The sequence below is a fragment of the Brienomyrus brachyistius genome, chromosome 2 (genome assembly GCF_023856365.1).
Source record: "Brienomyrus brachyistius isolate T26 chromosome 2, BBRACH_0.4, whole genome shotgun sequence".
NCBI lineage: Eukaryota > Metazoa > Chordata > Actinopteri > Osteoglossiformes > Mormyridae > Brienomyrus > Brienomyrus brachyistius.
This window is the reverse complement of record NC_064534.1, coordinates 36136957-36162373: the sequence shown is the minus strand read 5'-3', so window position 1 is coordinate 36162373 and position 25417 is coordinate 36136957. Positions and strand designations below refer to the sequence as shown.

At 44.3% G+C, this 25417-nt stretch overlaps 17 non-coding genes and 1 pseudogene across 17 annotated transcripts; all 18 read right to left on the bottom strand.

Moving 5' to 3' along the window:
• Positions 1–387: 387 nt before the first annotated feature.
• On the bottom strand, positions 388–506 carry LOC125735597 (5S ribosomal RNA). The gene has a single exon (XR_007394891.1). It is a non-coding gene; the product is annotated as a 5S ribosomal RNA (ribosomal RNA).
• A 1077-nt stretch (positions 507–1583) lies between these two features.
• Positions 1584–1702, bottom strand: LOC125734804 (5S ribosomal RNA). The gene has a single exon (XR_007394107.1). It is a non-coding gene; the product is annotated as a 5S ribosomal RNA (ribosomal RNA).
• Positions 1703–2779: 1077 nt separating this feature from the next.
• Positions 2780–2898, bottom strand: LOC125734793 (5S ribosomal RNA). The gene has a single exon (XR_007394096.1). It is a non-coding gene; the product is annotated as a 5S ribosomal RNA (ribosomal RNA).
• A 1080-nt stretch (positions 2899–3978) lies between these two features.
• LOC125733106 (5S ribosomal RNA) lies at positions 3979–4097 on the bottom strand. The gene has a single exon (XR_007392463.1). It is a non-coding gene; the product is annotated as a 5S ribosomal RNA (ribosomal RNA).
• A 1074-nt stretch (positions 4098–5171) lies between these two features.
• Positions 5172–5290, bottom strand: LOC125731736 (5S ribosomal RNA; annotated as a pseudogene).
• A 1077-nt stretch (positions 5291–6367) lies between these two features.
• On the bottom strand, positions 6368–6486 carry LOC125730736 (5S ribosomal RNA). Its single transcript, XR_007391028.1, has one exon. It is a non-coding gene; the product is annotated as a 5S ribosomal RNA (ribosomal RNA).
• A 1077-nt stretch (positions 6487–7563) lies between these two features.
• Positions 7564–7682, bottom strand: LOC125730734 (5S ribosomal RNA). The gene has a single exon (XR_007391026.1). It is a non-coding gene; the product is annotated as a 5S ribosomal RNA (ribosomal RNA).
• Positions 7683–8760: 1078 nt separating this feature from the next.
• Positions 8761–8879, bottom strand: LOC125735653 (5S ribosomal RNA). Its single transcript, XR_007394946.1, has one exon. It is a non-coding gene; the product is annotated as a 5S ribosomal RNA (ribosomal RNA).
• A 1078-nt stretch (positions 8880–9957) lies between these two features.
• LOC125735642 (5S ribosomal RNA) lies at positions 9958–10076 on the bottom strand. Its single transcript, XR_007394935.1, has one exon. It is a non-coding gene; the product is annotated as a 5S ribosomal RNA (ribosomal RNA).
• Positions 10077–11149: 1073 nt separating this feature from the next.
• Positions 11150–11268, bottom strand: LOC125734439 (5S ribosomal RNA). Its single transcript, XR_007393750.1, has one exon. It is a non-coding gene; the product is annotated as a 5S ribosomal RNA (ribosomal RNA).
• A 1105-nt stretch (positions 11269–12373) lies between these two features.
• Positions 12374–12492, bottom strand: LOC125735630 (5S ribosomal RNA). The gene has a single exon (XR_007394924.1). It is a non-coding gene; the product is annotated as a 5S ribosomal RNA (ribosomal RNA).
• A 1076-nt stretch (positions 12493–13568) lies between these two features.
• Positions 13569–13687, bottom strand: LOC125735661 (5S ribosomal RNA). The gene has a single exon (XR_007394954.1). It is a non-coding gene; the product is annotated as a 5S ribosomal RNA (ribosomal RNA).
• A 1076-nt stretch (positions 13688–14763) lies between these two features.
• Positions 14764–14882, bottom strand: LOC125733893 (5S ribosomal RNA). Its single transcript, XR_007393225.1, has one exon. It is a non-coding gene; the product is annotated as a 5S ribosomal RNA (ribosomal RNA).
• A 1078-nt stretch (positions 14883–15960) lies between these two features.
• LOC125733138 (5S ribosomal RNA) lies at positions 15961–16079 on the bottom strand. Its single transcript, XR_007392494.1, has one exon. It is a non-coding gene; the product is annotated as a 5S ribosomal RNA (ribosomal RNA).
• Positions 16080–17157: 1078 nt separating this feature from the next.
• Positions 17158–17276, bottom strand: LOC125733137 (5S ribosomal RNA). The gene has a single exon (XR_007392493.1). It is a non-coding gene; the product is annotated as a 5S ribosomal RNA (ribosomal RNA).
• Positions 17277–22122: 4846 nt separating this feature from the next.
• Positions 22123–22241, bottom strand: LOC125733136 (5S ribosomal RNA). Its single transcript, XR_007392492.1, has one exon. It is a non-coding gene; the product is annotated as a 5S ribosomal RNA (ribosomal RNA).
• Positions 22242–23317: 1076 nt separating this feature from the next.
• On the bottom strand, positions 23318–23436 carry LOC125730594 (5S ribosomal RNA). Its single transcript, XR_007390899.1, has one exon. It is a non-coding gene; the product is annotated as a 5S ribosomal RNA (ribosomal RNA).
• Positions 23437–24517: 1081 nt separating this feature from the next.
• Positions 24518–24636, bottom strand: LOC125731292 (5S ribosomal RNA). The gene has a single exon (XR_007391578.1). It is a non-coding gene; the product is annotated as a 5S ribosomal RNA (ribosomal RNA).
• Between the last annotated feature and the right edge of the window lie 781 nt (positions 24637–25417).

The following is a 25417-nucleotide window of genomic DNA, read 5'->3' as shown; positions in this document are numbered from 1 at the left end:
GCCAATAATATTGAGTCTTTTGTGGCGAAGTGGTTTTTGCATAGAAAACAAAGCGGTCAGTTGAAGAGGAAAAATATCAGTACTTTGTTTAAAACTGTGTGTAAAAAGCTGTCTCTTTATCATTAACAATAAGTTGTAAAACGTGAATGGGGAGTGACAGTCTTCAAGTTTGTGAGAAGATCGCGCCCTGGTGGAATAAAGGCACGAACAGCTTACAGCACCTAGAATTACTAGGAAGTATTTAGAGTAAAACGATTTCTAAAAGCTGCCTTTAGGAATGAGAGAAAAAAAAAATATATATATATAAAATAGTAAAATGGAAGGGGAGTGATAGATTTAAATTAATCGTGAAGTGGAGCGCACCCTGTATAAATTAAAAGTGAGAAAAGCTTACAGCACCTGGTATTCCCAGGTGGTCTCCCATCCAAGTACTAACCAGAACCTACCCTGCTTAGCTTCTGAGATCAGACGAGATCGGGCGTGTTCAGGGTGGTATGGCCGTAAGCGGAAGATGCTACCAAAAACAGCCCTTTTGCATTACACGCGTCTATACATGCCAGTTAGTCCCATTGGATCCTACTCCTGGTTTTTTTTTTTTTTTTATCTGACTCACACTGCAGCACCACCATCCAATCGGCAGCGCCGGACCCACACCAAACATTCACCAAACTACTCAGCCGGCAGCCTACCACAATTATTCCATTCTTTCCGCATCCGCACACTTCCTTCTTTTTAACTCCTTTTCACTACCGCACAGGTTAATCGCCGCACGTCCCCCGCCGGCAAACATTACTCCTTTGCCTACTGCATGCAGGCTTCTCTTAACGACCCTCTGTTATCAACTCCGCTAACAGCCACAAAATCTCCGCCGCACGAAGCCCACTGGTAGCTGCTGAATCACATGCTTCCCCAAAACGTCGCGCTGTCAGAACACTGGGAGCTACACACACCAACAAGTCCATACTGCAGGCTGCAGCCAGAACAATTTTCTACATTCAAACATCGACGGCCTCTTCTCTCTAAAAATTCACCAGACTGCTTCTACCACCAGCAAAGAAGTTTACATCCCTAATTCCTCTGTGATTCCCACTAACCTAAACATTAAGCTGGCATTGAAGGGTGTGAATTACCCCGGCCAATCTGTTCTTTTAAATACAGCTTTTAGCAAGTTTTGAAAGGAGAAGAGCAGAACGTGCTATGCCAATAATATTGAGTCTTCTGTGGCGAAGTGGTTTTTGCATAGAAAACAAAGCGGTCAGTTGAAGAGGAAAAATATCAGTACTTTGTTTAAAACTGTGTGTAAAAAGCTGTCTCTTTATCATTAACAATAAGTTGTAAAACGTGAATGGGGAGAAACAGTCTTCAAGTTTGTGAGAAGATCGCGCCCTGGTGGAATAAAGGCACGAACAGCTTACAGCACCTAGAATTACCAGGAAGTATTTGGAGTAAAACGGTGTGTAAAAGCTGCCTTTATGAATGAGAGAAAAATATATATATATATAAAATAGTAAAATGGAAGGGGAGTGATAGATTTAAATTAATCGTGAAGTGGAGCGCCCCCTGTATAAAGTAAAAGTGAGAAAAGCTTACAGCACCTGGTATTCCCAGGAGGTCTCCCATCCAAGTACTAACCAGACCCTACCCTGCTTGGCTTCCGAGATCGGATGAGATCGGGTGTGTTCAGGGTGGTATGGCCATAAGCGAGAGACGCGACCAAAAACAGCCCTTTTGCATTACACGCGTCTATACATGCCAGTTAGTCCCATTGGATCCTACTCCTGGTTTTTTTTTTTTTTTTATCTGACTCACACTGCAGCACCACCATCCAATCGGCAGCGCCGGACCCACACCAAACATTCACCAAACTACTCAGCCGGCAGCCTACCACAATTATTCCATTCTTTCCGCATCCACACACTTCCTTCTTTTTAACTCCTTTTCACTACCGCACAGGTTAATCGCCGCACGTCCCCCGCCGGCAAACATTACTCCTTTGCCTACTGCATGCAGGCTTCTCTTAACGACCCTCTGTTATCAACTCCGCTAACAGCCACAAAATCTCCGCCGCACGAAGCCCACTGGTAGCTGCTGAATCACATGCTTCCCCAAAACGTCGCGCTGTCAGAACACTGGGAGCTACACACACCAACAAGTCCATACTGCAGGCTGCAGCCAGAACAATTTTCTACATTCAAACATCGACGGCCTCTTCTCTCTAAAAATTCACCAGACCGCTTCTACCACCAGCAAAGAAGTTTCCATCCCTAATTCCTCTGTGATTCCCACTAACCTAAACATTAAGCTGGCATTGAAGGGTGTGAATTACCCCGGCCAATCTGTTCTTTTAAATACAGCTTTTAGCAAGTTTTGAAAGGAGAAGAGCAGAACTTGCTATGCCAATAATATTGAGTCTTCTGTGGCGAAGTGGTTTTTGCATAGAAAACAAAGCGGTCAGTTGAAGAGGAAAAATATCAGTACTTTGTTTAAAACTGTGTGTAAAAAGCTGTCTCTTTATCATTAACAATAAGTTGTAAAACGTGAATGGGGAGAAACAGTCTTCAAGTTTGTGAGAAGATCGCGCCCTGGTGGAATAAAGGCACGAACAGCTTACAGCACCTAGAATTACCAGGAAGTATTTGGAGTAAAACGGTGTGTAAAAGCTGCCTTTATGAATGAGAGAAAAATATATATATATATAAAATAGTAAAATGGAAGGGGAGTGATAGATTTAAATTAATCGTGAAGTGGAGCGCCCCCTGTATAAAGTAAAAGTGAGAAAAGCTTACAGCACCTGGTATTCCCAGGAGGTCTCCCATCCAAGTACTAACCAGACCCTACCCTGCTTGGCTTCCGAGATCGGATGAGATCGGGTGTGTTCAGGGTGGTATGGCCATAAGCGAGAGACGCGACCAAAAACAGCCCTTTTGCATTACACGCCTCTATACATGCCAGTTGGTCCCATTGGATCCTACTCCTGGTTTTTTTTTTTTTTTTATCTGACTCACACTGCAGCACCACCATCCAATCGGCAGCGCCGGACCCACACCAAACATTCACCAAACTACTCAGCCGGCAGCCTACCACAATTATTCCATTCTTTCCGCATCCGCACACTTCCTTCTTTTTAACTCCTTTTCACTACCGCACAGGTTAATCGCCGCACGTCCCCCGCCGGCAAACATTACTCCTTTGCCTACTGCATGCAGGCTTCTCTTAACGACCCTCTGTTATCAACTCCGCTAACAGCCACAAAATCTCCGCCGCACGAAGCCCACTGGTAGCTGCTGAATCACATGCTTCCCCAAAACGTCGCGCTGTCAGAACACTGGGAGCTACACACACCAACAAGTCCATACTGCAGGCTGCAGCCAGAACAATTTTCTACATTCAAACATCGACGGCCTCTTCTCTCTAAAAATTCACCAGACCGCTTCTACCACCAGCAAAGAAGTTTCCATCCCTAATTCCTCTGTGATTCCCACTAACCTAAACATTAAGCTGGCATTGAAGGGTGTGAATTACCCCGGCCAATCTGTTCTTTTAAATACAGCTTTTAGCAAGTTTTGAAAGGAGAAGAGCAGAACTTGCTATGCCAATAATATCGAGTCTTCTGTGGCGAAGTGGTTTCATGCATAGAAAACAAAGCGGTCAGTTGAAGAGGAATAATATCAGTACTTTGTTTAAAACTGTGTGTAAAAAGCTGTCTCTTTATCATTAACAATAAGTTGTAAAACGTGAATGGGGAGTGACAGTCTTCAAGTTTGTGAGAAGATCGCGCCCTGGTGGAATAAAGGCACGAACAGCTTACAGCACCTAGAATTACCAGGAAGTATTTGGAGTAAAACGGTGTGTAAAAGCTGCCTTTATGAATGAGAGAAAAATATATATATATGTATAAAATAGTAAAATGGAAGGGGAGTGATAGATTTAAATTAATCGTGAAGTGGAGCGCCCCCTGTATAAAGTAAAAGTGAGAAAAGCTTACAGCACCTGGTATTCCCAGGAGGTCTCCCATCCAAGTACTAACCAGACCCTACCCTGCTTAGCTTCCGAGATCAGACGAGATCGGGCGTGTTCAGGGTGGTATGGCCGTAAGTGAGAGATGCTACCAAAAACAGCCCTTTTGCATTACACGCCTCTATACATGCCAGTTAGTCCCATTGGATCCTACTCCTGTTTTTTTTTTTTTTTTATCTGACTCACACTGCAGCCCCACCATCCAATCGGCAGCGCCGGACCCACACCAAACATTCACCAAACTACTCAGCCGGCAGCCTACCACAATTATTCCATTCTTTCCGCATCCGCACACTTCCTTCTTTTTAACTCCTTTTCACTACCGCACAGGTTAATCGCCGCACGTCCCCCGCCGGCAAACATTACTCCTTTGCCTACTGCATGCAGGCTTCCCTTAACGACCCTCTGTTATCAACTCCGCTAACAGCCACAAAATCTCCGCCGCACGAAGCCCACTGGTAGCTGCTGAATCACGCTTCCCCAAAACGTCGCGCTGTCAGAACACTGGGAGCTACACACACCAACAAGTCCATAATGCAGGCTGCAGCCAGAACAATTTTCTACATTCAAACATCGACGTCCTCTTCTCTCTAAAAATTCACCAGACCGCTTCTACCACCAGCAAAGAAGTTTCCATCCCTAATTCCTCTGTGACTCCCACTAACCTAAACATTAAGCTGGCATTGAAGGGTGTGAATTACCCCGGCCAATCTGTTCTTTTAAATACAGCTTTTAGCAAGTTTTGAAAGGAGAAGAGCAGAACTTGCTATGCCAATAATATCGAGTCTTCTGTGGCGAAGTGGTTTTTGCATAGAAAACAAAGCGGTCAGTTGAAGAGGAATAATATCAGTACTTTGTTTAAAACTGTGTGTAAAAAGCTGTCTCTTTATCATTAACAATAAGTTGTAAAACGTGAATGGGGAGTGGCAGTCTTCAAGTTTGTGAGAAGATCGCGCCCTGGTGGAATAAAGGCACGAACAGCTTAGAGCACCTTGAATTACCAGGAAGTATTTAGAGTAAAACGGTGTGTAAAAGCTACCTTTATGAATGAGAGAAAAATATATATATATATAAAATAGTAAAATGGAAGGGGAGTGATAGATTTAAATTAATCGTTAAGTGGAGCGCCCCCTGTATAAAGTTAAAGTGAAAAAAGCTTACAGCACCTGGTATTCCCAGGATGTCTCCCATCCAAGTACTAACCAGACCCTACCCTGCGTAGCTTACGAGATCAGATGAGATCAGGCGTGTTCAGGGTGGTATAGCCATAAGCGAGAGACGCTACCAAAAACAGCCCTTTTGCATTACACGCGTCTATACATGCCAGTTAGTCCCATTGGATCCTACTCCTGGTTTTTTTTTTTTTTTTATCTGACTCACACTGCAGCACCACCATCCAATCGGCAGCGCCGGACCCACACCAAACATTCACCAAACTACTCAGCCGGCAGCCTACCACAATTATTCCATTCTTTCCGCATCCGCACACTTCCTTCTTTTTAACTCCTTTTCACTACCGCACAGGTTAATCGCCGCACGTCCCCCGCCGGCAAACATTACTCCTTTGCCTACTGCATGCAGGCTTCTCTTAACGACCCTCTGTTATCAACTCCGCTAACAGCCACAAAATCTCCGCCGCACGAAGCCCACTGGTAGCTGCTGAATCACATGCTTCCCCAAAACGTCGCGCTGTCAGAACACTGGGAGCTACACACACCAACAAGTCTATACTGCAGGCTGCAGCCAGAACAATTTTCTACATTCAAACATCGACGGCCTCTTCTCTCTAAAAATTCACCAGACCGCTTCTTCCACCAGCAAAGAAGTTTCCATCCCTAATTCCTCTGTGATTCCCACTAACCTAAACATTAAGCTGGCATTGAAGGGTGTGAATTACCCCGGCCAATCTGTTCTTTTAAATACAGCTTTTAGCAAGTTTTGAAAGGAGAAGAGCAGAACTTGCTATGCCAATAATATCGAGTCTTCTGTGGCGAAGTGGTTTTTGCATAGAAAACAAAGCGGTCAGTTGAAGAGGAATAATATCAGTACTTTGTTTAAAACTGTGTGTAAAAAGCTGTCTCTTTATCATTAACAATAAGTTGTAAAACGTGAATGGGGAGTGATAGTCTTCAAGTTTGTGAGAAGATCGCGCCCTGGTGGAATAAAGGCACGAACAGCTTACAGCACCTAGAATTACAAGGAAGTATTTAGAGTAAAACGGTTTCTAAAAGCTGCCTTTATGAATGAGAGAAAAATATATATATATATAAAATAGTAAAATGGAAGGGGAGTGATAGATTTAAATTAATCGTTAAGTGGAGCGCCCCCTGTATAAAGTAAAAGTGAGAAAAGCTTACAGCACCTGGTATTCCCAGGAGGTCTCCCATCCAAGTACTAACCAGACCCTACCCTGCGTAGCTTACGAGATCAGATGAGATCAGGCGTGTTCAGGGTGGTATAGCCATAAGCGAGAGACGCTACCAAAAACAGCCCTTTTGCATTACACGCGTCTATACATGCCAGTTAGTCCCATTGGATCCTACTCCTGGTTTTTTTTTTTTTTTTATCTGACTCACACTGCAGCACCACCATCCAATCGGCAGCGCCGGACCCACACCAAACATTCACCAAACTACTCAGCCGGCAGCCTACCACAATTATTCCATTCTTTCCGCATCCGCACACTTCCTTCTTTTTAACTCCTTTTCACTACCGCACAGGTTAATCGCCGCACGTCCCCCGCCGGCAAACATTACTCCTTTGCCTACTGCATGCAGGCTTCTCTTAACGACCCTCTGTTATCAACTCCGCTAACAGCCACAAAATCTCCGCCGCACGAAGCCCACTGGTAGCTGCTGAATCACATGCTTCCCCAAAACGTCGCGCTGTCAGAACACTGGGAGCTACACACACCAACAAGTCTATACTGCAGGCTGCAGCCAGAACAATTTTCTACATTCAAACATCGACGGCCTCTTCTCTCTAAAAATTCACCAGACCGCTTCTTCCACCAGCAAAGAAGTTTCCATCCCTAATTCCTCTGTGATTCCCACTAACCTAAACATTAAGCTGGCATTGAAGGGTGTGAATTACCCCGGCCAATCTGTTCTTTTAAATACAGCTTTTAGCAAGTTTTGAAAGGAGAAGAGCAGAACTTGCTATGCCAATAATATCGAGTCTTCTGTGGCGAAGTGGTTTTTGCATAGAAAACAAAGCGGTCAGTTGAAGAGGAATAATATCAGTACTTTGTTTAAAACTGTGTGTAAAAAGCTGTCTCTTTATCATTAACAATAAGTTGTAAAACGTGAATGGGGAGTGATAGTCTTCAAGTTTGTGAGAAGATCGCGCCCTGGTGGAATAAAGGCACGAACAGCTTACAGCACCTAGAATTACAAGGAAGTATTTAGAGTAAAACGGTTTCTAAAAGCTGCCTTTATGAATGAGAGAAAAATATATATATATATAAAATAGTAAAATGGAAGGGGAGTGATAGATTTAAATTAATCGTTAAGTGGAGCGCCCCCTGTATAAAGTAAAAGTGAGAAAAGCTTACAGCACCTGGTATTCCCAGGAGGTCTCCCATCCAAGTACTAACCAGACCCTACCCTGCGTAGCTTACGAGATCAGATGAGATCAGGCGTGTTCAGGGTGGTATAGCCATAAGCGAGAGACGCTACCAAAAACAGCCCTTTTGCATTACACGCGTCTATACATGCCAGTTAGTCCCATTGGATCCTACTAATGTTCTTTTTTTTTTTTTTATCTGACTCACACTGCAGCCCCACCATCCAATCGGCAGCGCCGGACCCACACCAAACATTCACCAAACTACTCAGCCGGCAGCCTACCACAATTATTCCATTCTTTCCGCATCCGCACACTTCCTTCTTTTTAACTCCTTTTCACTACCGCACAGGTTAATCGCCGCACGTCCCCCGCCGGCAAACATTACTCCTTTGCCTACTGCATGCAGGCTTCTCTTAACGACCCTCTGTTATCAACTCCGCTAACAGCCACAAAATCTCCGCCGCACGAAGCCCACTGGTAGCTGCTGAATCACATGCTTCCCCAAAACGTCGCGCTGTCAGAACACTGGGAGCTACACACACCAACAAGTCTATACTGCAGGCTGCAGCCAGAACAATTTTCTACATTCAAACATCGACGGCCTCTTCTCTCTAAAAATTCACCAGACCGCTTCTTCCACCAGCAAAGAAGTTTCCATCCCTAATTCCTCTGTGATTCCCACTAACCTAAACATTAAGCTGGCATTGAAGGGTGTGAATTACCCCGGCCAATCTGTTCTTTTAAATACAGCTTTTAGCAAGTTTTGAAAGGAGAAGAGCAGAACTTGCTATGCCAATAATATCGAGTCTTCTGTGGCGAAGTGGTTTTTGCATAGAAAACAAAGCGGTCAGTTGAAGAGGAATAATATCAGTACTTTGTTTAAAACTGTGTGTAAAAAGCTGTCTCTTTATCATTAACAATAAGTTGTAAAACGTGAATGGGGAGTGATAGTCTTCAAGTTTGTGAGAAGATCGCGCCCTGGTGGAATAAAGGCACGAACAGCTTACAGCACCTAGAATTACAAGGAAGTATTTAGAGTAAAACGGTTTCTAAAAGCTGCCTTTATGAATGAGAGAAAAAATATATATATATATAAAATAGTAAAATGGAAGGGGAGTGATAGATTTAAATTAATCGTGAAGTGGAGCGCCCCCTGTATAAAGTAAAAGTGAGAAAAGCTTACAGCACCTGGTATTCCCAGGTGGTCTCCCATCCAAGTACTAACCAGACCCTACCCTGCTTAGCTTCCGAGATCAGACGAGATCGGGCGTGTTCAGGGTGGTATGGCCGTAAGCGAGAGATGCTACCAAAAACAGCCCTTTTGCATTACACGCCTCTATACATGCCAGTTGGTCCCATTGGATCCTACTAATGTTCTTTTTTTTTTTTTTATCTGACTCACACTGCAGCCCCACCATCCAATCGGCAGCGCCGGACCCACACCAAACATTCACCAAACTACTCAGCCGGCAGCCTACCACAATTATTCCATTCTTTCCGCATCCGCACACTTCCTTCTTTTTAACTCCTTTTCACTACCGCAAAGGTTTATCGCCGCACGTCCCCCGCCGGCAAACATTACTCCTTTGCCTACTGCATGCAGGCTTCTCTTAACGACCCTCTGTTATCAACTCCGCTAACAGCCACAAAATCTCCGCCGCACGAAGCCCACTGGTAGCTGCTGAATCACATGCTTCCCCAAAACGTCGCGCTGTCAGAACACTGGGAGCTACACACACCAACAAGTCTATACTGCAGGCTGCAGCCAGAACAATTTTCTACATTCAAACATCGACGGCCTCTTCTCTCTAAAAATTCACCAGACCGCTTCTTCCACCAGCAAAGAAGTTTCCATCCCTAATTCCTCTGTGATTCCCACTAACCTAAACATTAAGCTGGCATTGAAGGGTGTGAATTACCCCGGCCAATCTGTTCTTTTAAATACAGCTTTTAGCAAGTTTTGAAAGGAGAAGAGCAGAACTTGCTATGCCAATAATATCGAGTCTTCTGTGGCGAAGTGGTTTTTGCATAGAAAACAAAGCGGTCAGTTGAAGAGGAATAATATCAGTACTTTGTTTAAAACTGTGTGTAAAAAGCTGTCTCTTTATCATTAACAATAAGTTGTAAAACGTGAATGGGGAGTGATAGTCTTCAAGTTTGTGAGAAGATCGCGCCCTGGTGGAATAAAGGCACGAACAGCTTACAGCACCTAGAATTACAAGGAAGTATTTAGAGTAAAACGGTTTCTAAAAGCTGCCTTTATGAATGAGAGAAAAAATATATATATATATAAAATAGTAAAATGGAAGGGGAGTGATAGATTTAAATTAATCGTGAAGTGGAGCGCCCCCTGTATAAAGTAAAAGTGAGAAAAGCTTACAGCACCTGGTATTCCCAGGTGGTCTCCCATCCAAGTACTAACCAGACCCTACCCTGCTTAGCTTCCGAGATCAGACGAGATCGGGCGTGTTCAGGGTGGTATGGCCGTAAGCGAGAGATGCTACCAAAAACAGCCCTTTTGCATTACACGCCTCTATACATGCCAGTTGGTCCCATTGGATCCTACTAATGTTCTTTTTTTTTTTTTTTATCTGACTCACACTGCAGCCCCACCATCCAATCGGCAGCGCCGGACCCACACCAAACATTCACCAAACTACTCAGCCGGCAGCCTACCACAATTATTCCATTCTTTCCGCATCCGCACACTTCCTTCTTTTTAACTCCTTTTCACTACCGCACAGGTTAATCGCCGCACGTCCCCCGCCGGCAAACATTACTCCTTTGCCTACTGCATGCAGGCTTCTCTTAACGACCCTCTGTTATCAACTCCGCTAACAGCCACAAAATCTCCGCCGCATGAAGCCCACTGGTAGTTGCTAAATAACATGCTTCCCCAAAACGTCGCGCTGTCAGAACACTGGGAGCTACACACACGAACAAGTCCATACTGCAGGCTGCAGCCAGAACAATTTTCTACATTCAAACATCGACGGCCTCTTCTCTCTAAAAATTCACCAGACCGCTTCTACCACCAGCAAAGAAGTTTCCATCCCTAATTCCTCTGTGATTCCCACTAACCTAAACATTAATCTGGCATTGAAGGGTGTGAATTACCCCGGCCAATCTGTTCTTTTAAATACAGCTTTTAGCAAGTTTTGAAAGGAGAAGAGCAGAACTTGCTATGCCAATAATATCGAGTCTTCTGTGGCGAAGTGGTTTTTGCATAGAAAACAAAGCGGTCAGTTGAAGAGGAATAATATCAGTACTTTGTTTAAAACTGTGTGTAAAAAGCTGTCTCTTTATTATTAACAATAAGTTGTAAAACGTGAATGGGGAGTGACAGTCTTCAAGTTTGTGAGAAGATCGTGCCCTGGTGGAATAAAGGCACGAACAGCTTACAGCACCTAGAATTACCAGGCAGTATTTAGAGTAAAACGTGTGTAAAAGCTGCCTTCATGAATGAGAGAAAAAAGAAATATATAAAATAGTAAAATGGAAGGGGAGTGATAGATTTAAATTAATCGTGAGGTGGAGTGCCCCCTGAAAAAGTAAAAGTGAGAAAAGCTTACAGCACCTGGTATTCCCAGGTGGTTTCCCATCCAAGTACTAACCAGACCCTAGCCTGCTTAGCTTCCGAGATCAGACGAGATCGGGCGCGTTCAGGGTGGTATGGCCGTAAGCGAGAGACACTACCAAAAATAGCCCTTTTGCATTACACGCGTCTATACATGCCAGTTATTCCCATTGGATCCTACGCCTGTTTTTTTTTTTTTTTTATCTGACTCACACTGCAGCACCACCATCCAATCGGCAGAACCGGACCCACACCAAACATTCACCAAACTACTCATCCGGCAGCCTACCACAATTATTCCATTCTTTCCGCATCCGCACAGTTCCTTCTCTTTAACTCCTTTTCACTACCGCACAGGTTAATTGCCGCACGTCCCCCGCCGGCAAACATTACTCCTTTGTCTACCTCATGCAGGCTTCTCTTAACAACCCTCTGTTATCAACTCCGCTAACAGCCACAAAATCTCTGCCGCACGAAGCCCACTGGTAGCTGCTGAATCACATGCTTCCCCAAAACGTCGCGCTGTCAGAACACTGGGAGCTACACACACCAACAAGTCCATACTGCGGGCTGCAGCCAGAACAATTTTCTACATTCAAACATCGACGGCCTCTTCTCTCTAAAAATTCACCAGACCGCTTCTACCACCAGCAAAGAAGTTTCCATCCCTAATTCCTCTGTGACTCCCACTAACCTAAACATTAAGCTGGCATTGAAGGGTGTGAATTACCCCGGCCAACCTGCTCTTTTAAATACAGCTTTTAGCAAGTTTTGAAAGGAGGAGAAGAGCAGATAATATGCCAATAATATCGAATATTCTGTGGCGAAGTGGTTTTTGCATAGAAAACAAAGCGGTCAGTTGAAGAGGAATAATATCAGTACTTTGTTTAAAACTGTGTGTAAAAAGCTGTTTCTTTATCATTAACAATAAGTTGTAAAACGTGAATGGGGAGTGACAGTCTTCAAGTTTGTGAGAAGATCGCGCCCTGGTGGAATAAAGGCACGAACAGCTTACAGCACCTAGAATTACAAGGAAGTATTTAGAGTAAAACGGTTTCTAAAAGCTGCCTTTAGGAATGAGAGAAAAAAAAAAAATATATATATATATATATATATATATATATATATATAAAATAGTAAAATGGAAGGGGAGTGATAGATTTAAATTAATCGTGAAGTGGAGCGCCCCCTGTATAAAGTAAAAGTGAGAAAAGCTTACAGCACCTGGTATTCCCAGGTGGTCTCCCATCCAAGTACTAACCAGACCCTACCCTGCTTAGCTTCCGAGATCAGACGAGATCGGGCGTGTTCAGGGTGGTATGGCCGTAAGCGAGACATGCTACCAAAAACAGCCCTTTTGCATTACACGCGTCTATACATGCCAGTTAGTCCCATTGGATCCTACTCCTGGTTTTTTTTTTTTTATCTGACTCACACTGCAGCCCCACCATCCAATCGGCAGCGCCGGACCCACACCAAACATTCACCAAACTACTCAGCCGGCAGCCTACCACAATTATTCCATTCTTTCCGCATCCGTACACTTCCTTCTTTTTAACTCCTTTTCACTACCGCACAGGTTAATCGCCGCACGTCCCCCGCCGGCAAACATTACTCCTTTGCCTACTGCATGCAGGCTTCTCTTAACGACCCTCTGTTATCAACTCCGCTAACAGCCACAAAATCTCCGCCACACGAAGCCCACTGGTAGCTGCTGAATCACATGCTTCCCCAAAACGTCGCGCTGTCAGAACACTGGGAGCTACACACACCAACAAGTCCATACTGCAGGCTGCAGCCAGAACAATTTTCTACATTCAAACATCGACGGCCTCTTCTCTCTAAAAATTCACCAGACCGCTTCTACCACCAGCAAAGAAGTTTCCATCCCTAATTCCTCTGTGATTCCCACTAACCTAAACATTAAGCTGCTACTGAAGGGTGTGAATTACCCCGGCCAATCTGTTCTTTTAAATACAGCTTTTAGCAAGTTTTGAAAGGAGAAGAGCAGAACTTGCTATGCCAATAATATCGAGTCTTCTGTGGCGAAGTGGTTTTTGCATAGAAAACAAAGCGGTCAGTTGAAGAGGAATAATATCAGTACTTTGTTTAAAACTGTGTGTAAAAAGCTGTTTCTTTATCATTAACAATAAGTTGTAAAACGTGAATGGGGAGTGACAGTCTTCAAGTTTGTGAGAAGATCGCGCCCTGGTGGAATAAAGGCACGAACAGCTTACAGCACCTAGAATTACAAGGAAGTATTTAGAGTAAAACGGTTTCTAAAAGCTGCCTTTATGAATGAGAGAAAAAAATATATATATATATAAAATAGTAAAATGGAAGGGGAGTGATAGATTTAAATTAATCGTGAAGTGGAGCGCCCCCTGTATAAAGTAAAAGTGAGAAAAGCTTACAGCACCTGGTATTTCCAGGTGGTCTCCCATCCAAGTACTAACCAGACCCTACCCTGCTTAGTTTCCGAGATCAGACGAGATCGGGCGTGTTCAGGGTGGTATGGCCGTAAGCGAGAGATGCTACCAAAAACAGCCCTTTTGCATTACACGCGTCTATACATGCCAGTTAGTCCCATTGGATCCTACTCCTGTTTTTTTTTTTTTATCTGACTCACACTGCAGCCCCACCATCCAATCGGCAGCGCCGGACCCACACCAAACATTCACCAAACTACTCAGCCGGCAGCCTACCACAATTATTCCATTCTTTCCGCATCCGCACACTTCCTTCTTTTTAACTCCTTTTCACTACCGCACAGGTTAATCGCAGCACGTCCCCCGCCAGCAAACATTACTCCTTTGCCTACTGCATGTAGGCTTCTCTTAACGACCCTCTGTTATCAACTCCGCTAACAGCCACAAAATCTCCGCCGCACGAAGCCCACTGGTAGCTGCTGAATCACATGCTTCCCCAAAACGTCGCGCTGTCAGAACACTGGGAGCTACACACACCAACAAGTCCATACTGCAGGCTGCAGCCAGAACAATTTTCTACATTCAAACATCGACGGCCTCTTCTCTCTAAAAATTCACCAGACTGCTTCTACCACCAGCAAAGAAGTTTCCATCCCTAATTCCTCTGTGATTCCCACTAACCTAAACATTAAGCTGGCATTGAAGGGTGTGAATTACCCCGGCCAATCTGTTCTTTTAAATACAGCTTTTAGCAAGTTTTGAAAGGAGAAGAGCAGAACTTGCTATGCCAATAATATCGAGTCTTCTGTGGCGAAGTGGTTTTTGCATAGAAAACAAAGCGGTCAGTTGAAGAGGAATAATATCAGTACTTTGTTTAAAACTGTGTGTAAAAAGCTGTCTCTTTATCATTAACAATAAGTTGAAAACGTGAATGGGGAGTGACAGTCTTCAAGTTTGTGAGAAGATCGCGCCCTGGTGGAATAAAGGCACGAACAGCTTACAGCACCTAGAATTACCAGGAAGTATTTAGAGTAAAACGGTTTCTAAAAGCTGCCTTTATGAATGAGAGAAAAAAATATATATATATATATAAAATAGTAAAATGGAAGGGGAGTGATAGATTTAAATTAATCGTGAAGTGGAGTGCCCCCTGTATAAAGTAAAAGTGAGAAAGGCTTACAGCACCTGGTATTCCCAGGAGGTCTCCCATCCAAGTACTAACCAGACCCTACCCTGCTTAGCTTCCGAGATCAGACGAGATCGGGCGTGTTCAGGGTGGTATGGCCGTAAGCGAGAGATGCTACCAAAAACAGCCCTTTTGCATTACATGCGTCTATACATGCCAGTTAGTCCCATTGGATCCTACTCCTGTTTTTTTTTTTTTTTATCTGACTCACACTGCAGCCCCATCATCCAATCGGCAGCGCCGGACCCACACCAAACATTCACCAAACTACTCAGCCGGCAGCCTACCACAATTATTCCATTCTTTCCGCATCCGCACACTTCCTTCTTTTTAACTCCTTTTCACTACCGCACAGGTTAATCGCCGCACGTCCCCCGCCGGCAAACATTACTCCTTTGCCTACTGCATGTAGGCTTCTCTTAACGACCCTCTGTTATCAACTCCGCTAACAGCAACAAAATCTCCGCCGCACGAAGCCCACTGGTAGCTGCTGAATCACATGCTTCCCCAAAACGTCGCGCTGTCAGAACACTGGGAGCTACACACACCAACAAGTCCATACTGCAGGCTGCAGCCAGAACAATTTTCTACATTCAAACATCGACGGCCTCTTCTCTCTAAAAATTCACCAGACCGCTTCTACCACCAGCAAAGAAGTTTCCATCCCTAATTCCTCTGTGATTCCCACTAACCTAAACATTAAGCTGGCATTGAAGGGTGTGAATTACCCCGGCCAATCTGTTCTTTTAAATACAGCTTTTAACAAGTTTTGAAAGGAGAAGAGCAGAACTTGCTATGCCAATAATATCGAGTCTTCTGTGGCGAAGTGGTTTTTGCATAGAAAACAAAGCGGTCAGTTGAAGAGGAATAATATCAGTACTTTGTTTAAAACTGTGTGTAAAAAGCTGTCTCTTTATCATTAACAATAAGTTGTAAAACGTGAATGGGGAGTGACAGTCTTCAAGTTTGTGAGAAGATCGCGCCCTGGTGGAATAAAGGCACGAACAGCTTACAGCACCTAGAATGACCAGGAAGTATTTAGAGTTAAACGGTTTCTAAAAGCTGCCTTTATGAATGAGAGAAAAAAAAAAAATATATATATAAAATAGTAAAATGGAAGGGGAGTGATAGATTTAAATTAATCGTGAAGTGGAGCGCCCCCTGTATAAAGAAAAAGTGAGAAAAGCTTACAGCACCTGGTATTCCCAGGTGGTCTCCCATCCAAGTACTAACCAGACCCTACCCTGCTTAGCTTCCGAGATCAGACGAGATCAGGCGTGTTCAGGGTGGTATGGCCGTAAGCGAGAGATGCTACCAAAAACAGCCCTTTTGCATTACACGCGTCTATACATGCCAGTTAGTCCCATTGGATACTACTAATGTTCTTTTTTTTTTTTTATCTGACTCACACTGCAGCCCCACCATCCAATCGGCAGCGCCGGACCCACACCAAACATTCACCAAACTACTCAGCCGGCAGCCTATCACAATTATTCCATTCTTTCCGCATCCGCACACTTCCTTCTTTTTAACTCCTTTTCACTACCGCACAGGTTAATCGCCGCACGTCCCCCGCCGGCAAACATTACTCCTTTGCCTACTGCATGCAGGCTTCTCTTAACGACCCTCTGTTATCAACTCCGCTAACAGCCACAAAATCTCCGCCGCACGAAGCCCACTGGTAGCTGCTGAATCACATGCTTCCCCAAAATGTCGCGCTGTCAGAACACTGTGAGCTACACACACCAACAAGTCCATACTGCAGGCTGCAGCCAGAACAATTTTCTACATTCAAACATCGACGGCCTCTTCTCTCTAAAAATTCAGCAGACCGCTTCTACCACCAGCAAAGAAGTTTCCATCCCTAATTCCTCTGTGATTCCCACTAACCTAAACATTAAGCTGGCATTGAAGGGTGTGAATTACCCCGGCCAATCTGTTCTTTTAAATACAGCTTTTAGCAAGTTTTGAAAGGAGAAGAGCAGAACTTGCTATGCCAATAATATCGAGTCTTCTGTGGCGAAGTGGTTTTTGCATAGAAAACAAAGCGGTCAGTTGAAGAGGAATAATATCAGTACTTTGTTTAAAACTGTGTGTAAAAAGCTGTCTCTTTATCATTAACAATAAGTTCTAAAACGTGAATGGGGAGTGACAGTCTTCAAGTTTGTGAGAAGATCGCGCCCTGGTGGAATAAAGGCACGAACAGCTTACAGCACCTAGAATGACCAGGAAGTATTTAGAGTAAAACGGTTTCTAAAAGCTGCCTTTATGAATGAGAGAAAAAAAAATATATATATATAAAATAGTAAAATGGAAGGGGAGTGATAGATTTAAATTAATCGTGAAGTGGAGCGCCCCCTGTATAAAGAAAAAGTGAGAAAAGCTTACAGCACCTGGTATTCCCAGGTGGTCTCCCATCCAAGTACTAACCAGACCCTACCCTGCTTAGCTTCCGAGATCAGACGAGATCAGGCGTGTTCAGGGTGGTATGGCCGTAAGCGAGAGATGCTACCAAAAACAGCCCTTTTGCATTACACTTCTCTATACATGCCAGTTGGTCCCATTGGATACTACTAATGTTCTTTTTTTTTTTTTTATCTGACTCACACTGCAGCCCCACCATCCAATCGGCAGCGCCGGACCCACACCAAACATTCACCAAACTACTCAGCCGGCAGCCTACCACAATTATTCCATTCTTTCCGCATCCGCACACTTCCTTCTTTTTAACTCCTTTTCACTACCGCACAGGTTAATCGCCGCACGTCCCCCGCCGGCAAACATTACTCCTTTGCCTACTGCATGCAGGCTTCTCTTAACGACCCTCTGTTATCAACTCCGCTAACAGCCACAAAATCTCCGCCGCACGAAGCCCACTGGTAGCTGCTGAATCACATGCTTCCCCAAAACGTCGCGCTGTCAGAACACTGGGAGCTACACACACCAACAAGTCCATACTGCAGGCTGCAGCCAGAACAATTTTCTACATTCAAACATCGACGGCCTCTTCTCTCTAAAAATTCACCAGACCGCTTCTACCACCAGCAAAGAAGTTTCCATCCCTAATTCCTCTGTGATTCCCACTAACCTAAACATTAAGCTGGCATTGAAGGGTGTGAATTACCCCGGCCAATCTGTTCTTTTAACACTAGATTTACCGAGTTTTTATTCTCTGCTGAGAGTCCCAAGGTGTTTGTCACCCCTGCTGTGATTTTCGCAGGTCTTCAGCCCCATCCTCCTCCTGCTTTTGTTGTGCAAACACACCCATTACCTGTGAGGCCTGGCGCATTTGCATTTTTTACTCAGAGTAGCTCAAATCCAAGGCAGGCTAAACCTCTGTGTGTGACATGGAAACCTTCACAAAAGTCTGCCATATCTATACCAAATATCCCACACGCTGACTGACCTGCAAATATGAAAGACGCACATTCACAAAATATATGGAAACACAAGTCTGTGTTATTTATAAAACAAATTGAGTGAAAATAGAATGAAAAGTTGCTAATAGAATGAAATGAATAAAATGAAAACATGCTAACACTTCAGTCTCCAATGCATGTTTGTATATAAATGTCATAAGCTGAGTGAAGTCATGGTCCATGGTTTTTGACATGCTCATACACATACAGAATAAAATGTCATTTCATTTTCATTGGCCATCACTGAATTATAACACCAAAAGTGAATTTTGTTTTTGTGTGATCTCTCCAGCTTTGCATGTTTGGCTGTTCATGTAAAAATTGATGTATCCGTGCCTCAGTTCCAGGTTCATCTCTTCGTCATCTTTCTGCCTTTTGTCTCAGTGGTTACTGTCCCACACAGTCTGTCTATCTTTCAAAGTCTGTGTTTGCAGCGTTTGAAAACCCAGTGACCATCATCCCTGTATTTGGCAATGGAGTTCCTTGGCTAGAAGAATCGGAAACAATCTTCTTTTTCCTTTCCACCCTGTAGATGCTTTGTACAGAACGTAGGCATTCACCGCCACCAAGTCCAGCATGTTGTAAAACACAGCTACTGGCCACTTGCTTGTTGCTGCTCGTACTGAATACATGCGCGCCATTCTAAACACTGACGTGGAGAATTCCTCTCCCTGTGCAGTGTCCTTTGCCAATGGAGGAAGTTCACGGCAAACGTTATTCACCATGCCCAGTAAAGTGAAGCAGTCTGTGTGACAGTGACAGTGAGGTGAAGAAATTGTCCGTTGTGACATTTCTCCCGTCATCCAGAAATGACTCCATCAGACTCATGACCACGTTCTCTGCCAGCCTTCACCAAGAACTGTGCTGAAAGTTTCACTCCAGGAGAACACATGAACATAGATGTACAGCTGTTCTCGACCAAGGTTCATTGTCCATGCAGTATATTTACATTTACATTTACAGGATTTGGCAGACGCCCTTAGCCAGAGCGACTTACATAAGTGCTTTGAGACTCAAATGAATTTCCGATGCTAGCTCAATAAGGACCCCAGCTACGAATACTATCTCTGAGAACGCCATTGAGTAGTGCAGAATTTTTATTTTATTTAATTTTTTTAAAACACACACCAGAAAAAGAGTCGAGTAAGAATATAGAAGTTCTACGTCAGGTATTTCTGAAAAAGAAAAGTTTTGAGTCGTCGCTTGAAGACATTCAAGGATTCAGCTGTTCGGACATCTAGGGGGAGTTCATTCCATCAATTAGGTGCCAGGACAGAGAAGAGCCGAGATGCGTGTCTTCCTTGTGCCTTGAGGGGAGGTGGGACCAGTCGAGCAGTGCTGGAGGATCGGAGAGATCGTGGTGCAGAGCGGGGTGTGATGAGGTCCTTTAGGTAGGATGGTGCCAGAGAATTTTTGGCTTTGTATGCGAGCATCAGTGTTTTGAATCTGATGCGTGCAGCTACAGGAAGCCAGTGGAGGGAGCGCAGCAAAGGAGTGGTGTGGGAGAACTTGGGAAGGATGAAAACAAGACGAGCAGCTGCATTCTGAATCAGTTGGAGGGGACGGATGGCGCTCAGTGGTAAACCCGCTAGAAGCGAGTTGCAGTAGTCAAGGCGTGAGATGACGAGGGACTGGACGAGTATCTGGGTAGCCTGGGTGGAAAGAAATGGACGTATCCTCCTGATGTTAAAGAGGAGAAACCGACAAGAGCGAGAAAGACTGGCGATATGTGAGGAAAATGACAACCGATCATCTATGGTAACTCCAAGGTTTCTAGCAGAAACCGAAGGACGGATCAGGGAGTTGTCAAAGGAGATCGCAAGGTCCTGGAGGGGGGATGAGTCAGCCGGGATGTAAAGCAACTCAGTTTTACTAGTTTTGAGTTTTAGCTGGTGAGTGGTCATCCAAGATGAGATGTCTGCCAAGCATGTAGAGATCTTAGTGGAGACATGAGTGTCTGAGGGAGGGAAGGAGAGGATGAGTTGAGTGTCATCGGCATAGCAGTGGTAGGAGAAGCCATGTGAGGATATAACTTCGCCAAGAGATTTAGTGTAGAGGGAGAATAGGAGAGGGCCAAGAACCGAGCCCTGAGGGACACCGGTGGAAAGACAACGTGGAGTAGATGTGGATCCATTCCATGTCACTTGGTATATCGCATCCAAGCCGGACAAATTTGGGATCAAGTTCTGGATGGCCACGGATTTGGAGACCAAATACGTCTGCAACGTGTCCCCTAACTTGGGAAAGGACCCCAGTCACCAGAAAAGGGGGAGGCTGGCAGAGAACATGGTCATGAGTCTGATGGAGCCATTTCTGGATGACGGGAGAAATGTCACAATGGACAATTTCTTCACCTCACTGGCACTGTCACACAGACTGCTTCAGCGCAAAACAACACTACTGAGCACAGGGAATAAAGTTTGGTATGAACTTCCTCCAATTTCAAAGGACACTGCACAGCAAGAGGAATTCTCCGCGTCAGTGCTTAGAAGTGGCAGTGTCTCCTTGACAATTTATGCACCTAAAAAAACAAGATTGTGTGTGTTCTGAGTTCCTTGGACCAAGATGTGGCGATCTGTGAAGGCAGAAAGAGGAAACCCAACACGATAACAGACTATAACCACATGAAGGTATGTGAATGTGTGTATAATTTTACATCAGTGCTACAATGTTTTCTGATATGTACTATACAGGCCTATATAGAAAGAAGGTAGAAAAATAGCAAATACACTCATGACTCTCTCTCTCTCTGCTGTTATAGTGTGGTGTAAATGTGTTGGACCAAATGGCGCGCATGTATTCCGTAAGAGCAGCAACATGCAGGTGGCCAGTAGCTGTATTTTACAACATGCTGGACCTGGTGGTGGCAAATTCCTACGTTCTGTACAAGGCATGTACAGGGTGGGAAGGCAAAAGAAGATTATTTTTGAGTCATCTAGCCAAGGAACTCCATTGCCAATTTATGCCACAAAAGGCTATGGGGACAGAGGAAGGCTGCTGCTGTGCCAGGACTTGTATGGACAACTCAGTGTCAGGTACAGGAGAACTGCAACAGAAACCGCAGCAGGTTTACCAGTGCAAAGTGTTACAAATTCACTTGCGCCAAATGCAGGGATGATGGTCACTGGGTCTGCAAACACTGCAAAGTTTGAAACACTAAATTTTTTTTATAAATAAAACAGACTTGTGCTTCCATATATTTTGTGAATGTGCGTCTTTCATATTTGCAGGTCAGTCAGCGTGTGGGATATTTGGTATAGATATGGCAGACTTTTGTGAAGGTTTCCATGTCACACACAGAGGTTTAGCCTGCCTTGGATTTGAGCTACTCTGAGTAAAAAATGCAAATGCGCCAGGCCTCACAGGTAATGGGTGTGTTTGCACAACAAAAGCAGGAGGACAATGGCCCAAGAAACTCTCAGCAGGGATGCTAGTAGGTGTTAGGCCCAGGGAATTTACGCAAATTTGCGTAGATTTGGCAGTTCTAGTGTTAAATACAGCTTTTAGCAAGTTTTGAAAGGAGAAGAGCAGAACTTGCTATGCCAATAATATCGAGTCTTCTGTGGCGAAGTGGTTTTTGCATAGAAAACAAAGCGGTCAGTTGAAGAGGAATAATATCAGTACTTTGTTTAAAACTGTGTGTAAAAAGCTGTCTCTTTATCATTAACAATAAGTTGTAAAACGTGAATGGGGAGTGACAGTCTTCAAGTTTGTGAGAAGATCGCGCCCTGGTGGAATAAAGGCACGAACAGCTTACAGCACCTAGAATGACCAGGAAGTATTTAGAGTAAAACGGTTTCTAAAAGCTGCCTTTATGAATGAGAGAAAAAAATATATATATATATAAAATAGTAAAATGGAAGGGGAGTGATAGATTTAAATTAATCGTGAAGTGGAGCGCCCCCTGTATAAAGTAAAAGTGAGAAAAGCTTACAGCACCTGGTATTCCCAGGTGGTCTCCCATCCAAGTACTAACCAGACCCTACCCTGCTTAGCTTCCGAGATCAGACGAGATCAGGCGTGTTCAGGGTGGTATGGCCGTAAGCGAGAGATGCTACCAAAAACAGCCCTTTTGCATTACACGCCTCTATACATGCCAGTTGGTCCCATTGGATACTACTAATGTTCTTTTTTTTTTTTATCTGACTCACACTGCAGCCCCACCATCCAATCGGCAGCGCCGGACCCACACCAAACATTCACCAAACTACTCAGCCGGCAGCCTACCACAATTATTCCATTCTTTCCGCATCCGCACACTTCCTTCTTTTTAACTCCTTTTCACTACCGCACAGGTTAATCGCCGCACGTCCCCCGCCGGCAAACATTACTCCTTTGCCTACTGCATGCAGGCTTCTCTTAACGACCCTCTGTTATCAACTCCGCTAACAGCCACAAAATCTCCGCCGCACGAAGCCCACTGGTAGCTGCTGAATCACATGCTTCCCCAAAACGTCGCGCTGTCAGAACACTGGGAGCTACACACACCAACAAGTCCATACTGCAGGCTGCAGCCAGAACAATTTTCTACATTCAAACATCGACGGCCTCTTCTCTCTAAAAATTCACCAGACCGCTTCTACCACCAGCAAAGAAGTTTCCATCCCTAATTCCTCTGTGATTCCCACTAACCTAAACATTAAGCTGGCATTGAAGGGTGTGAATTACCCCGGCCAATCTGTTCTTTTAAATACAGCTTTTAGCAAGTTTTGAAAGGAGAAGAGCAGAACTTGCTATGCCAATAATATCGAGTCTTCTGTGGCGAAGTGGTTTTTGCATAGAAAACAAAGCGGTGAGTTGAAGAGGAATAATATCAGTACTTTGTTTAAAACTGCGTTTAAAAAGCTGTCTCTTTATCATTAACAATAAGTTGTAAAACGTGAATGGGGAGTGACAGTCTTCAAGTTTGTGAGAAGATCGCGCCCTGGTGGAATAAAGGCACGAACAGCTTACAGCACCTAGAATTACCAGGAAGTATTTAGAGTAAAATGGTTTCTAAAAGCTGCCTTTATGAATGAGAGAAAAAAAATATATATATATAAAATAGTAAAATGGAAGGGGAGTGATAGATTTAAAATAATCGTGAAGTGGAGCGCCCCCTGTATAAAGTAAAAGTGAGAAAAGCTTACAGCACCTGGTATTCCCAGGTGGTCTCCCATCCATGTGCTAACCAGACCCTACCCTGCTTGGCTTCCGAGATCAGATGAGATCAGGCGTGTTCAGGGTGGTATGGCTGTAAGCGAGAGATGCTACCAAAAACAGCCCTTTTGCATTACACGCCTCTATACATGCCAGTTGGTCCCATTGGATACTACTAATGTTCTTTTTTTTTTTTTTATCTGACTCACACTGCAGCCCCACCATCCAATCGGCAGCACCGGACCCACACCAAACATTCACCAAACTACTCAGCCGGCAGCCTACCACAATTATTCCATTCTTTCCGCATCTGCACACTTCCTTCTTTTTAACTCCTTTTCACTACCGCACAGGTTAATCGCCGCACGTCCCCCGCCGGCAAACATTACTCCTTTGCCTACTGCATGCAGGCTTCTCTTAACGACCCTCTGTTATCAACTCCGCTAACAGCCACAAAATCTCCGCCGCACGAAGCCCACTGGTAGCTGCTGAATCACATGCTTCCCCAAAACGTCGCGCTGTCAGAACACTGGGAGCTACACACACCAACAAGTCCATACTGCAGGCTGCAGCCAGAACAATTTTCTACATTCAAACATCGACGGCCTCTTCTCTCTAAAAATTCACCAGACCGCTTCTACCACCAGCAAAGAAGTTTCCATCCCTAATTCCTCTGTGATTCCCACTAACCTAAACATTAAGCTGGCATTGAAGGGTGTGAATTACCCCGGCCAATCTGTTCTTTTAAATACAGCTTTTAGCAAGTTTTGAAAGGAGAAGAGCAGAACTTGCTATGCCAATAATATCGAGTCTTCTGTGGCGAAGTGGTTTTTGCATAGAAAACAAAGCGGTCAGTTGAAGAGGAATAATATCAGTACTTTGTTTAAAACTGTGTGTAAAAAGCTGTCTCTTTATCATTAACAATAAGTTGTAAAACGTGAATGGGGAGTGACAGTCTTCAAGTTTGTGAGAAGATCGCGCCCTGGTGGAATAAAGGCACGAACAGCTTACAGCACCTAGAATTACCAGGAAGTATTTAAAGTAAAACGGTGTGTAACAGCTGCCTTTATGAATGAGAGAAAAATATATATATATATATATAAAATAGTAAAATGGAAGGGGAGTGATAGATTTAAATTAATCGTGAAGTGGAGCGCCCCCTGTATAAAGTAAAAGTGAGAAATGCTTACAGCACCTGGTATTCCCAGGAGGTCTCCCATCCAAGTACTAACCAGACCCTACCCTGCTTAGCTTCCGAGATCAGACGAGATCGGGCGTGTTCAGGGTGGTATGGCCGTAAGCGAGAGATGCTACCAAAAACAGCCCTTTTGCATTACATGCGTCTATACATGCCAGTTAGTCCCATTGGATCCTACTCCTGTTTTTTTTTTTTTTTATCTGACTCACACTGCAGCCCCATCATCCAATCGGCAGCGCCGGACCCACACCAAACATTCACCAAACTACTCAGCCGGCAGCCTACCACAATTATTCCATTCTTTCCGCATCCGCACACTTCCTTCTTTTTAACTCCTTTTCACTACCGCACAGGTTAATCGCCGCACGTCCCCCGCCGGCAAACATTACTCCTTTGCCTACTGCATGTAGGCTTCTCTTAACGACCCTCTGTTATCAACTCCGCTAACAGCAACAAAATCTCCGCCGCACGAAGCCCACTGGTAGCTGCTGAATCACATGCTTCCCCAAAACGTCGCGTTGTCAGAACACTGGGAGCTACACACACCAACAAGTCCATACTGCAGGCTGCAGCCAGAACAATTTTCTACATTCAAACATCGACGGCCTCTTCTCTCTAAAAATTCACCAGACCGCTTCTACCACCAGCAAAGAAGTTTCCATCCCTAATTCCTCTGTGATTCCCACTAACCTAAACATTAAGCTGGCATTGAAGGGTGTGAATTACCCCGGCCAATCTGTTCTTTTAAATACAGCTTTTAACAAGTTTTGAAAGGAGAAGAGCAGAACTTGCTATGCCAATAATATCGAGTCTTCTGTGGCGAAGTGGTTTTTGCATAGAAAACAAAGCGGTCAGTTGAAGAGGAATAATATCAGTACTTTGTTT